Genomic DNA, 12,119 nt, shown 5'->3' with positions numbered 1-12,119 from the left:
GCGGGTGGCGTCCTTGTGGGCTGCCTGGGTGTCCGGTGTGCGGGCATGGAGCCAGATCTACTCCAGTTTCCGGCATGTGCGCTTGGAGGTTAGAAGCTCGTTGGTGAACCAGTAGGTTCTCTTGCTGGCGTTGTTGTTGGGGGGTTTCTTCAGGGGGGCGAGGGTGTTGGCACAGTCGTCGATCCACTGTCTGAGTTTGCGGGCTGCGATGTCAGGGTTGTTGAGTCCGGTGGGAGGGTTCATGGCGAGGGTGGAGGTCAGCTGGTCTTCGGTTATTTTGCTCCAGTATCGGCGAGGTAGCTGTTGGGTGCGGTGGTGCGTGGTGGGTTTTCTGAAGGTGAAGTGGATGCAGCGGTGATCCGTCCAGTGGGGTTCAGTTGTGTGGTTGACGGCGACATGGGTGCTAGTCGAGAAGACGGCATCCAGTGTGTGGCCGGCGGAGTGGGTGGGTGTGGTCACGAGTTGTCTGAGGCCGAGGTTGTCGATCAGCGTGGTGGAGTTGACGTCGTTGTTGTTCTCGAGGTGGAAGTTCAGATCCCCGAGGAGGATGTAGTCCGTGGAGGCGAGGGCGTGCATGCTGGCGAGGTCGGCGATGGAGTCGCTGAACTGGGCTCGGGGTCCGGGGGGTCTGTATACGAGCGTTCCTCTGAGGGTGGTGTTGGGGTTGGTGTGGATCTGGAAGTGCATGTGTTCGGCGGTGTGGAGGGTGTCGTCTGCGTGGGTGGTGACCTCGATGGTGGACTTGTGGACGATGGCTAGTCCTCCTCCGGTGCCTTTGGCGCGGTCCCTGCAGGTGATCTTGTAGCCATCTGGGATGGCGTCGGCGATGTCTGGGGCCGAGGAGTCGTTCCACCACGTCTCCGTCAGGAAGGCTACGTCCGGGGTGGTGGTGTCTAGTAAGTCCCACTGGGGCGTGTTTCCGTGCGGAGCGGGTGTTGAGGAGTATGCAGTGGAGGTTGTTGGGTCTAGTCCTTGATAGTTTGGTCGTTCTGTTGCAGGTGAAGCTGCAGTTCCGACAGGAGAAGGGTCCGTGGGTGCGTTTCGGGGCTGCCTGGACGCAGCGTTGGTCTCGGTCAGTGTTGAGAGCATGGAGGGATTCGGCGTCATAGCTGAGTCTAGGACTGGCGCGATGGGGTGCGCGGGGTCCAGGGTTTCGGGCGCTGGGCGGGGTCCAGGCACGGGTGGGCGCAGACGGGCTTGCCTCTGGCGCGCCTCTGGCACGCCCGCTGCGCGGTCGCGCAGCGGCCTGCATTAAGAAGGGTGGAGGGAGGTAGGGAGGAGCACCTGGGAGGCGGGTGGTGAATGGGAGAGGATGGGGGCGGGGCCGCAGGGGACGCAGCGGCGGGAAGGGATGCGGGGGCGGGCTGGTGAGATGGGCACTAGGAGACAAGCAGGCAGAGATTAGAAACAGGCAACAAGCTTAAAGGCAGAGAGAAACGATTTTAAAGTGCAGCAAAAAGAGGAAATAAAGGAGAGAGAGAGAGAGACAAATAGAGCAAGAGGTCAGACGTGATACTTACCGCCCACCACTGGGCCACCTGGGATGAGGCGCAGGCGGGAGCCTGCGGGTGGAGGAGGGCCTCGAACTTCCAGCCACAGCAGCAGCGGCGTGGGCAGCAGCAGAGCACCAGCAGGGAACGCTGGAGCGGTGGGGGAGCGGACCCGGCCTAAGGACAGGTCAAGGTTCCATTGTTGGACAATTCTCGATATGCGCAAGATTGATTACTGGCTTAATGCTAGTTCAGTTTAATTTATAGATTTCTGTTAACTCATTCAGACCATGTACAGCGGAATTAAACTTTACAATCATCATTGCCTCTCTTTTTGATAGTTTCGCCTCCAGATTCCCACCTCTCACGTCTTGTTCTACTTTTGAAATCACTGTCCATTGCAGATCAGTTTTGCAAATGGTTGTTCAAACGCCAGTGATTGACCAAGGGGGCGGTTTGCACATTTCTTTGGATTCTGGATTTATGTTGTTGAATTCTTGATCGCACTTCCTGGTTTGTCTTACCAATGTACAGTAAGTTGCACGGGCATTTTATTCCATATATTACAAAGCGGGACTTGCAGTTGGTAAACGCCTCGTGTTTCCATACAATATCATTATGTCTGAAAATAGTACCTTCTTCTGTGGTTGCACAACAAATACACACACCACATTTATGATGTCCTTGTATTGGAGGTAAACCGATCATAGTTCTTAGGGTAGGCTGATCTTTCTGTGGAAGGGTCGCCCAAACCAAACGATTGGCTATGCTAGAGTCCTTTTTGAATGCGAAAAATGGAGGCTTGTTCAATGCTTCATTCAAATTTTTAATCAAATGCCAATTGCTATTGATAACTTTCCTTAACATATTGGAGTTTGGACAATATGTTGAGACTAGTACAATTCTGTCCGATTCTTGTTTAGTTCTCTTTTCTCAGAGGCACTCCCGTGGTGTCCACCACGCTCTTTTCATTGATCTTTTCAATAATTGTACAGTGGGCGTGCCACTGGTGTGGCAAAGGAAAGCCCCTCTGTGTCCACCTGCCCCTGTACTGCGCCGAGCACCAGGGACCCTGTTTTTTGGACACTTCACTGCTACAACATCAGCACCCTTCTCACTGTCAACCTTGGACGCCATGCCGCCTGATATCTAGCATCACCAAAGAATACCTACACCTGCCGAAACTGCTAACGCACCTCCTGCGACATCAGAGCACCAGCGTTGCTTGCCACCCAGCCGACCAACAGCACACCCGACCAGCTCAACTTCATCATCCTCAACGTGCAGTCCCTCCACAACTACGCCACAGAAACCTGGAACCTCCTCAACGCCACCTCTTCAGACTTCGCCTTCTTCATGTAAACCTGGACCAAGAACGAGTTCTCTCTATCAACTCAGGCATCCCTTATTAAGTCTATGCTTCCTGGGACTTTCATCAACAACTGGTTAGACTATGTTCAGTAATTACTGCACTATTCAATGCCATGCTGTCCAATGGAGTTATGCTACCACCTTAGATGAATGCAAAAGACTCTCTCACATTAAATAAGCACTCCACTGACCCTGGGATCTTAGACAACTACTGAATATTTCACTGCTGAAGCACAATTTGATCCTTGATTCACCTTATATGGGTTTCTGACTACTATACACAGCATAGAATCAGCCTTGCTACCTGTTATGGATGAGCTGTAGTGAATGCTTGATGAGGGTGCAGCTCAGCACTTATTCCTCTCGAACTCTCTGCCACCTTCAATACCATCTCCCATGAGATCCTACTAACTCAACTTTATGAAATTTGAATTTGAGATGCCACTCTTGATTTGATCACCTCTTATTCACTGGACAGAATACACGCTGTAAATATGTTTTCTCAGAATTCCACATCTAAACTAGTGTTATAAGGAGTACCTCAAGGGTCCTCCATAAGCTGCATCTTTTTTAATACCCATGTCTTACCTCTGGCATGCTTGAAAAGGTATTCTGGTTTTACCTTCATGACCTACTAGGATGACGCTCAATTAATCCTTCTCTAGGACAATCCATCATGTCACATGAAAGAGAAATTCAAAAGCTGTTTCTCTGTCATAGCCCTATGAATGAGACATAATGCTTTAAAATGTAACACTAATAAGACTGGGTTCTCACTTTAGGTGCTTTCCATGATGTCTAGTCGGACTCCTGCTGGCCCACAGACCCTAACTCAAAAGAATGGGAATATGTCCCAATAGCTTGCTGACATGGAGAGCCCAAATAAACAAAGGGTCTTGCCTGTTTTCTTCATTTAATGATGTTGAAGAAAATCTTTCAATTTATATCCTATTGTTGATGGAACACTTTGGTAAAGGCTATGGTTATAGTGTGACTGAATTATTGACACATTGAACCTTTGCTACCCCAAGGGACTAATAAAGACGCTGCAATTGGTTCACAATTGGGTGGTTCAAATCTTTCTTAAACTTCAGAGAGGAGCATATGCTTCGCTGTTTATTTACATCTTCTTTGGTTGCCCATAGATAAAAGCATTCGGTTCAATCACTGTGTGCTCCATTAGTTTGAGCTGAGCTATCTAATATACATTTGTCTACTCTACCATGCCTGCACGTGGCTTCGCTCTTTCACTGTGGTAAAACGAATCATTCCTTGCTACACGAGAGAGCAAGGGGAGAGGTGGGCGAGGGGTTTCGTTTTGTCATTCGAGCTGCAGATAATGGCATTCCATGCCTTTCTATTTACGACAAAATTGTCATCATCCGAACTTCCGGAAAGCATTGAAGACACTTCTCTTCTCATAACAGCTTTTTTGCCAGCTGTATGATTATTATTGTTGATATCTTCTATATAGTTTCCTTGTGCATTGCTGCCTTGCTTCAAAATTCTTTCAGCACCAGGACACCTTTTGCTTAACAGTGTAATGAAATCAACATAACATAACATTATTGTGTGACTTCCTTTCAAGCTTCGGAGTGGCACTAGAAAATGCTTTAGTAATACTTTCAAACACATTGTTAGATAACACTACTAGTGTTAGCCACAATTTCTGCTGCATCTTGGTCAATTTTGGAGAACGTTTTCACAATATAAACAAAATGTCAGGCAGTTCAACAGTTGTAGAGCCTCAAGAGATTTTCTGAAGATCTCTCATAAGAGCTAACATAAAGTTGTTCAAGGTTTTGATCTCAGACTTAGAGGTGATAATTATTATTAGGTCTGATTCTACTAGCATATTCTCCAAGAATGAATGATCAAATATGCAGTTAGATTTCAGTTATCTATTTTATTTTTAGTAATTGATAATTGAGATGTGAAATTACATGCCATCATATGTTAATGAGTTATTCATACTTTAAACCTCTTAATGGCCTTTCTAAAGTCATCTGTCATTCTAAAGCTTCAAATTAGGGAACGTAATAGCAAGGACATGAAAAGTGGTGCTCTGCTAGATTTGATAACATGATAGCGGCTAGCTATTGGATTTGCACTCAAATAGCTGTTTTTAAGAAAGAGTCAAACCCAGATTCTAATCTCTGCCTTCTATCCTTTCTGGAGGGAGACAGCCTATATATGAGACAACTGTGCGAATGAGTGCGTGTATGTCTGTCTATCTATCTATCTATCTATCTATCTATCTATCTATCTATCTATCTATCTATCTATCGATCTATCGATCTATCTATCTATCTATCTATCTATCTATCTATCTATCTATCTATCTATCTATCTATCTATCTATTTTATATGCTGAGCTGTTATAAACAACACTCAATATGTCCATAAATGTGCAACATGCCCAAGTTCTTAAAGATCTGTAAAAACAATTGCATTAAAAACATGTCAACGCAAGTTAAAATGCTTATTTTCACAGTGCATATATAGAAGCCAAGTTTTATACAGGCAGTGAATTTGTCAGTTCTTTTGAAATTCAAAACACTCCTTTCAGAGAACTCTTACACTAAATGTGGTGGAATTATGTTCAGCGGTTCAGGCTGTAGTTGTGTCTAAAATCCCTATGGGAAACTACATGTGGAAAATGCGTTTTGGGACCCTCCTTTTTCTCCGCCCTCGCTTTATGGACCACCCCAAAACTTTCCAGACAGCAGCTGACATGGGTGACAAACTAAGTTTCAAAATTTTGAGGGGATTCATCAAACGAAGCCCAAGTTATTAGCAATACAAAAATGCATTTACTGTGGAAACCAGGTTCTAACTATAACTACTTCCCGGTGATTGTCAATAGGAAATATATATACAGTAATATATAAATTATATAAACATATATATGTATATTAGTGGTAAAGGCATGCGTGGTAAATGCATGGGTTGTAATTTCGTACAACCCTGTGTGACACTTCCTGCAACAGTATCATTAGAAGGTGCTAGAATGCCATTCAAGTAGGGTAGGCTGAATTCGTTAGTAGAAGGTGAAGTTGAAGGGCAAAAGAAAGCTCTTTATCCACAAGAATATTCTCAGCCATGTTGAATTTATACCTACAACATTTTCTGGAAGGAGTTCGATGGCACAAGTTACCCTTTTAGACAGGCCCGGACTGGCCGTTGTGGGCACCGGGCAATCCCCCGGTGGGCCGCATGGTTGGGGGCTGGTTTTGGGCCCCTGGGGGCCGTTTTTGTTGCAGAGCCGTTTTTGCAACTATGCTGCAAAAACGTCCCTGTAACAAAAACGGCCGAAAACCGGCCCTGGCACAGAGAGCGGTCGCACCCCCCTCCCGGACGGGGGAGGGGGGGCCGGCCGAGCACTTTGCCAGGGCCGGTTCTGGTTCCCAGTCCGGCCCTGCTTTTAGAACATAAATAATGTCACACTATTGTTATAGTGGAAGTGTGGGCTTTTATGTATGTTAGTATGATCACGTATGAATGACATGCCGGGCCTCATTTTATCAGTGCATGGAGGGCTAAACTCAAATGGAAACAGAAAAAGAAAGCCTCACCAGGCTGACGTACTGAAGTAGAACCCCCACCCAAGGAACACTGAAAAAGATGTTCATTCCTGTAGCCTATACCTCTGTAACCAAAGTAGTGAATTCAAAAGTTTATAGCAGCCAGGATTATTCATTTGTTCAAAGGAACATTTAATACTTCAATTGCTACAGACAATGAGCTTTCCTTGTCTCATGGAATGCAAGAAGTGGTTGGAGTAACAGTATGAAACCCGACGAATCCTCTGGCCAGAGAAGAATGTTCCATTAACTGGACCTACTGAATTGGTTGGTAGACTCAGTTTAGTTAGAGAAATCATTCAACGACCACGGGGACAGGATCACTGGACACCAAGCAATGAGCCACACTTCAGAAAGGCAGTGCAATAACCATAGAGATGCGACATTCAGCCTCTAGGTAACTCCCTTTCTTTTACCACCAAGGCGTTGTTGCGTAACTTAGGAATGAGATGAGCAAGTGAACAAGTGTGGTTTACTACTACTTCCTAGTTGACCCTTTATGTGAGCCTATACTTCAATGTTGTTACTGTGACAAAGAGAAACCGTTATCCCCCCTTTGTGTTTCGAATAGGGATATGGCTCATTTGTGATAACTCCATAGTCCCATAGCCCTTTAATCATTTTCCCCTCACATTTTGTTGGTTGTATTATCAAAATGTGTTTTTCTTTGTGGCATCTTCGATGTGGTTGATGTGGGAGCTGATCCATAGTTTAGAAGAAGACAATAGTATATATGTGAAAGCCAAACAGCATACTTCCAAGATGTTCTTTCAGCCCTGAATTATTCACGCGGGCCCCGTACATGGGCCCTGACATACTTAAATTTCGCCCAAAACTGCACTGGGTGCATTCCTATTTTCTATATACACCCAGTTCAGTTAGGGACCATCGCAACCGTATATAATTTGCACCGTCTCTGTTAAATGTGTGTTGTGATGAGCCTTATTGTGGAGTTGCACACTACGTTCTATCTCTCAAGGCAGTCTTTTGTCAAGGTTCCCCAATTTCACTCTAAGGTTAGTCTTTTAAGGCCCAAATATCCATCTAAATATTCACCTGCAGGGTGTACCCGATAACATTTTCTTCGATCCATGTGCAGAAAAAATGGGATGAAGAAAAACAGTGGTAAGAGGCCAGCTATGGGCGGAAGAGAGACAGATGGAGAAGCTTAGAGTGTTTCTTAATGGGCTCAGTGTAACTGGTGGGTCTCTTGCCACAGTAAGACCGGGGCATTTCCTGACTTACGTAGAGGAGGCAATCACCAGGTATCCCTCAGCTGAGCACCCGACGACTCCACCATCAGCAACCTTTGACCGATGGACCTCATTTGGACATGGATTCTTGGGTCATTATTTCTGCCAAGGATCGCCATGCAAGGCATGGTGTGGCACAGAGTGGCATGGCAGTCCTGGGAAAGAAAAGCAAGTAGAATACTCCCTGTGCCTCAGGCAGGCCCTGCACATTTATCTCAGAAACAAAAAATTATGTTGGAAAGCACCTTTCAGTGAAAAGGCCCTCTAGACTAGCAGCGAGCTTCATTGAACATGGCGGGTAGGCTGCCAGGGAGGAAGGAGGGGCATTCCCTGCCCCGGCATAATTGCAGACCATAGGTTGGGTTAAATGATCTGGCAAGGTTCCCAAAGCAACACAGACTGAACAAAATACATACATTTCGAAGGGTAGTACTGCTCAGAGGATTAGAAAATGGAATATAATCACCGCACTTCAAAAAAAAATTCCTCTTTGTACAGTCTATGTTACTCATGAGTCGCAGTTATTAAAATAATTTCCCGCATTGTAATTTTACTCTTAATGTGTCACGAACTGCTCCATTCTATTTAACCTTTTTTTTTTTTTTACATTTCTCTAATTATCATTTTCACAGCAGTTCACTCCTTTGACTCTTGGGGCGAACATCACTTCATATTCATTACAGCGTGCCTGAGAGTCGAGAATTTAAGTGTGCGAAAGAGAATGCTTAATGATGTTCAGTGTAGCAGAAAACACAGCCAGTAACATTCCTTGAGAAAAGAAAGAATAAAAGCCTCCGTCTTCGGTAATAAAACAAGATGATATGAATAAGCAGAGAACAAACATCAGTGACACACCTTGCGGACCTAACATTGTTGATAATTCATAATGAGTGTGTGTAAAGATAAATGATTTTGTGTGTGAGAGGGAAAACCAAATACATCCGAAATCACACGTAAAGGATGACTCACCAGAGAAAGAGGGGGCTGCATCCCTCACCAGGAACTCTGAAGACACCAGACTCAGCTTCCAGGAGGGAATGAAGGACATTGCATAGTGGATGAAGGACAGCTGCCTCAAACTCAACTCTGACAAAACCGAAGTCCTCATCTTCGGCACCCGCCCCTCCGCCTGGAGCAAAGCATGGTGGCCATCAGCCCTCGGTCTGCCGCCCACCCCTACGGACCACGCAAGAAACCTTGCCATAATACTGGACTCCTCCCTCTCCATGAATCGCCAAATCAACGCGGTCTCCTCCACCAGTTTCAATTGCCTCCGGATCCTGCGTAAAACTTTCAAATGGATCCCCCCAACTGCAGAAAGACGGTCACCCACGCCCTCATTGCTAGCAGGCAGAAACGCCCTGTATGCAGGAATCAACAAATCCCTGCTATGCAGACTCCAAAGCATCCAGAATGCTGCCGCAAGGCTCATCCTAGGAACATCACGCCACGAGCACATGACCCCGCACCTGCGCAGACTACACTGCCTCCCCATCGAGAAGAGAGTCACTTACAAACTACTCACACACCCCTACAAATCACTCAACAACATCGGGCCTAAGTACCTCAACGACAGATTGAGTTTCCACTCACCAGTGAGGAACCTCCGCTCGGCCGACCTCGCCCTGGCAGAAGTGCCCCGCATGCGCCGTAGCAGATCCGGAGGAAGGGCCTTCGCCTACACCGCGGCCACGGCCTGGAACTCTGTCCCGTTGGAAATACGACGTACACCAACCCTGCCGGCATTCAGGAGTGCACTCAAGACTTGGCTTTTCAACTGACCTGAGCTGCCCTACCCCACCCCTCAGCACCTTGAGACCCTCACGGGTGAGTAGTGCTCTTTACCAACCCCTGATTGATTGATTGCTACATAGCCATAGATTGCCAAAAAGATAGATAGATAGATAGATAGATAGATAGATAGATAGATAGATAGATAGATAGATAGATAGATAGATAGATAGATAGATAGATAGATAGATAGATAGATAGATAGATAGATAGATAGATTTTTTTTTTTTACTTTGTTTATTGAAAGCAGTATATTGCAAGGATCATTCCAGATACAGTGTCATTTTCATAAGATAGGAATCTTCAACAGAACATTCAAACCCCCCCAAATCCCGGTCTATACATTCTGCAAGTTAAGACATGTTGTAAGAGTAGTATATATCACTCATGCAAAGTACTGAAGATGAACAAGGTTACACTCTCAGGCGGAGCCCTCAGGGCCAGCATCCAGAGTGCCGATAGCCTGTTGGGGTAGTGCCGTAGCTCCCAGGACCTCCTCCACATTGTCCTCTTCGCGGTCACAGCTCACCAGCAGATAGTCTCTGAGTGGACCCCAAATATCTTTAGGGCTCGAGCTCCTGGGGAGTTCTTCTGAATATGTATTTAGCTGCTCCTGGCAGTATACCAAGTCTTTAAGCCACTGTGACGCCCTGGGGTAGCGCTTGCAATCCCATGTAAATAACACCCTCCTTTTCGCCAGCAGCAAAGCCACCCTCACAAAGCGGCCGAGCAACCCTTTGGCCTCAGGCACGTGTCTCAGTAAACACAGAAGCGGTGTGCAGTCCAAAGTGAGGCCTGTCATGGTATCCAATTTCTGCAGGATATCTACCCAGTAGGACTGAACCGCGGGACAATGCCCACATTGTCCTCTTCGCGGCCACAGCTCACCAGCAGATAGTCTCTGAGTGGACCCCAAATATCTTTAGGGCTCGAGCTCCTGGGGAGTTCTTCTGAATATGTATTTAGCTGCTCCTGGCAGTATACCAAGTCTTTAAGCCACTGTGACGCCCTGGGGTAGCGCTTGCAATCCCATGTAAATAACACCCTCCTTTTCGCCAGCAGCAAAGCCACCCTCACAAAGCGGCCGAGCAACCCTTTGGCCTCAGGCACGTGTCTCAGTAAACACAGAAGCGGTGTGCAGTCCAAAGTGAGGCCTGTCATGGTATCCAATTTCTGCAGGATATCTACCCAGTAGGACTGAACCGCGGGACAATGCCATGATAAATGGATGAAGTCGGCACCAGCTCGTCCACATCTCCTACAACAGTCAGTGTCCCTATAACCAATTCTATGCAGCTTAGTGGGAGTGTGATATGTCTGATGTATAATCTTCAGGTGGATAATGCGTAAGTTGCTATTGGGCGATAGCCTACCCGTGAGGGAACAGATTTGAACCCATGTGTCCTCCTCCAGTTGTGTGCCCAGGGCAGTGTTCCATCTAGCTAAGCTACGATCTTCTGGAAGGACCAATTCCGAGAACACCACTTTATATAATCTAGTGAGCAGGTGCTTTCTAGTGGCGGACGTAATTACTAGTTGCAGGGCCTTGGAGGTGACAGGCTCGCATGGGAAGCTAGGATAGTGATCCCTCACAGCCCGCCGCAATCGATAACATGTGTATGCAAACAGGGGTGAAGCATTGGAGATATATTGAAGCTCGTCGCCGGAGATATACGTTCCGTCTCTGAATAGGTCACCTAGTACGGAGATGCCAGCTTCAGAGAGTAGCCGCATTGAGCCACGTTCTTGTGCCACAGAGATAGCGCCATGGCCTTCAATGCCCATGTTTGGCGTGTAGAAAGGTAGTCGGTCCGTCAGTCTACCAATCGCTTGCTAGGCTGAGCACGTGGCGGCAATTGTATTAATCCCCGCCCTAAGCACTTGTCTGTGCGTGTGGGTTAGTATGTTCTGCAAAGGAATATCTCCCGCATCTCCCCCCTCAACCGCTACATGCGGGACAAAGCCATGAGGTCTGTACCAAAAGAACGCGAAGTGAGCTAGGCCACATAGGTAATATATGTAAAAATCTGGAGCGCAGAACCCCCCTTTGTCAAACGGCAGGGCTAGGGTTGCCCAGCTGATACGCGGGGGTTTCGACCCCCAAACCAGGCGGAATAACTGGGTCTGCAAAGTGGTGAAAAAATGTTTATTCAGATGAATAGGGATGTTGCAAAATAAATATAAAAACTTAGGGAGTATCACCATCTTAATGACCACAATGCAATCCGCCAATGACAAAGGCAGAGCCACCCACTTATCCCCCTGCTGCACCAAGTCAGCATAGGCCTGTCCATAATTCTCACAAATGACAGTCTCTGGGTCTCTATGAACCCAGACCCCAAGGTATTTCACGGGATCCACAGTCCATAGTAGCGGGTATTCCAGCGTGGGGCGGTAGTGGCCAGTGTGAGAGGGATTACAACCGACTTATCCCAGTTGATGCATAATCTGGAGAGGAGGCCAAAGCGGATATATTCTCGGATGATTCGCGTTAGGTGGGTTTGTGGATCGCGAACATACACAACCATATCATCTGCATAGGCAGAGATGCCCACCGGTCTGTTATTAAAGTTAAGCGCGGCTTCCCTGTGGTGCTGCCGGATTCTACACATCAGTGGTTCCAGTACAAT

Source organism: Lissotriton helveticus, chromosome 7 (genome assembly GCF_964261635.1).
Source record: "Lissotriton helveticus chromosome 7, aLisHel1.1, whole genome shotgun sequence".
Lineage (NCBI taxonomy): Eukaryota > Metazoa > Chordata > Amphibia > Caudata > Salamandridae > Lissotriton > Lissotriton helveticus.
This window is presented reverse-complemented; position numbering follows the sequence as displayed.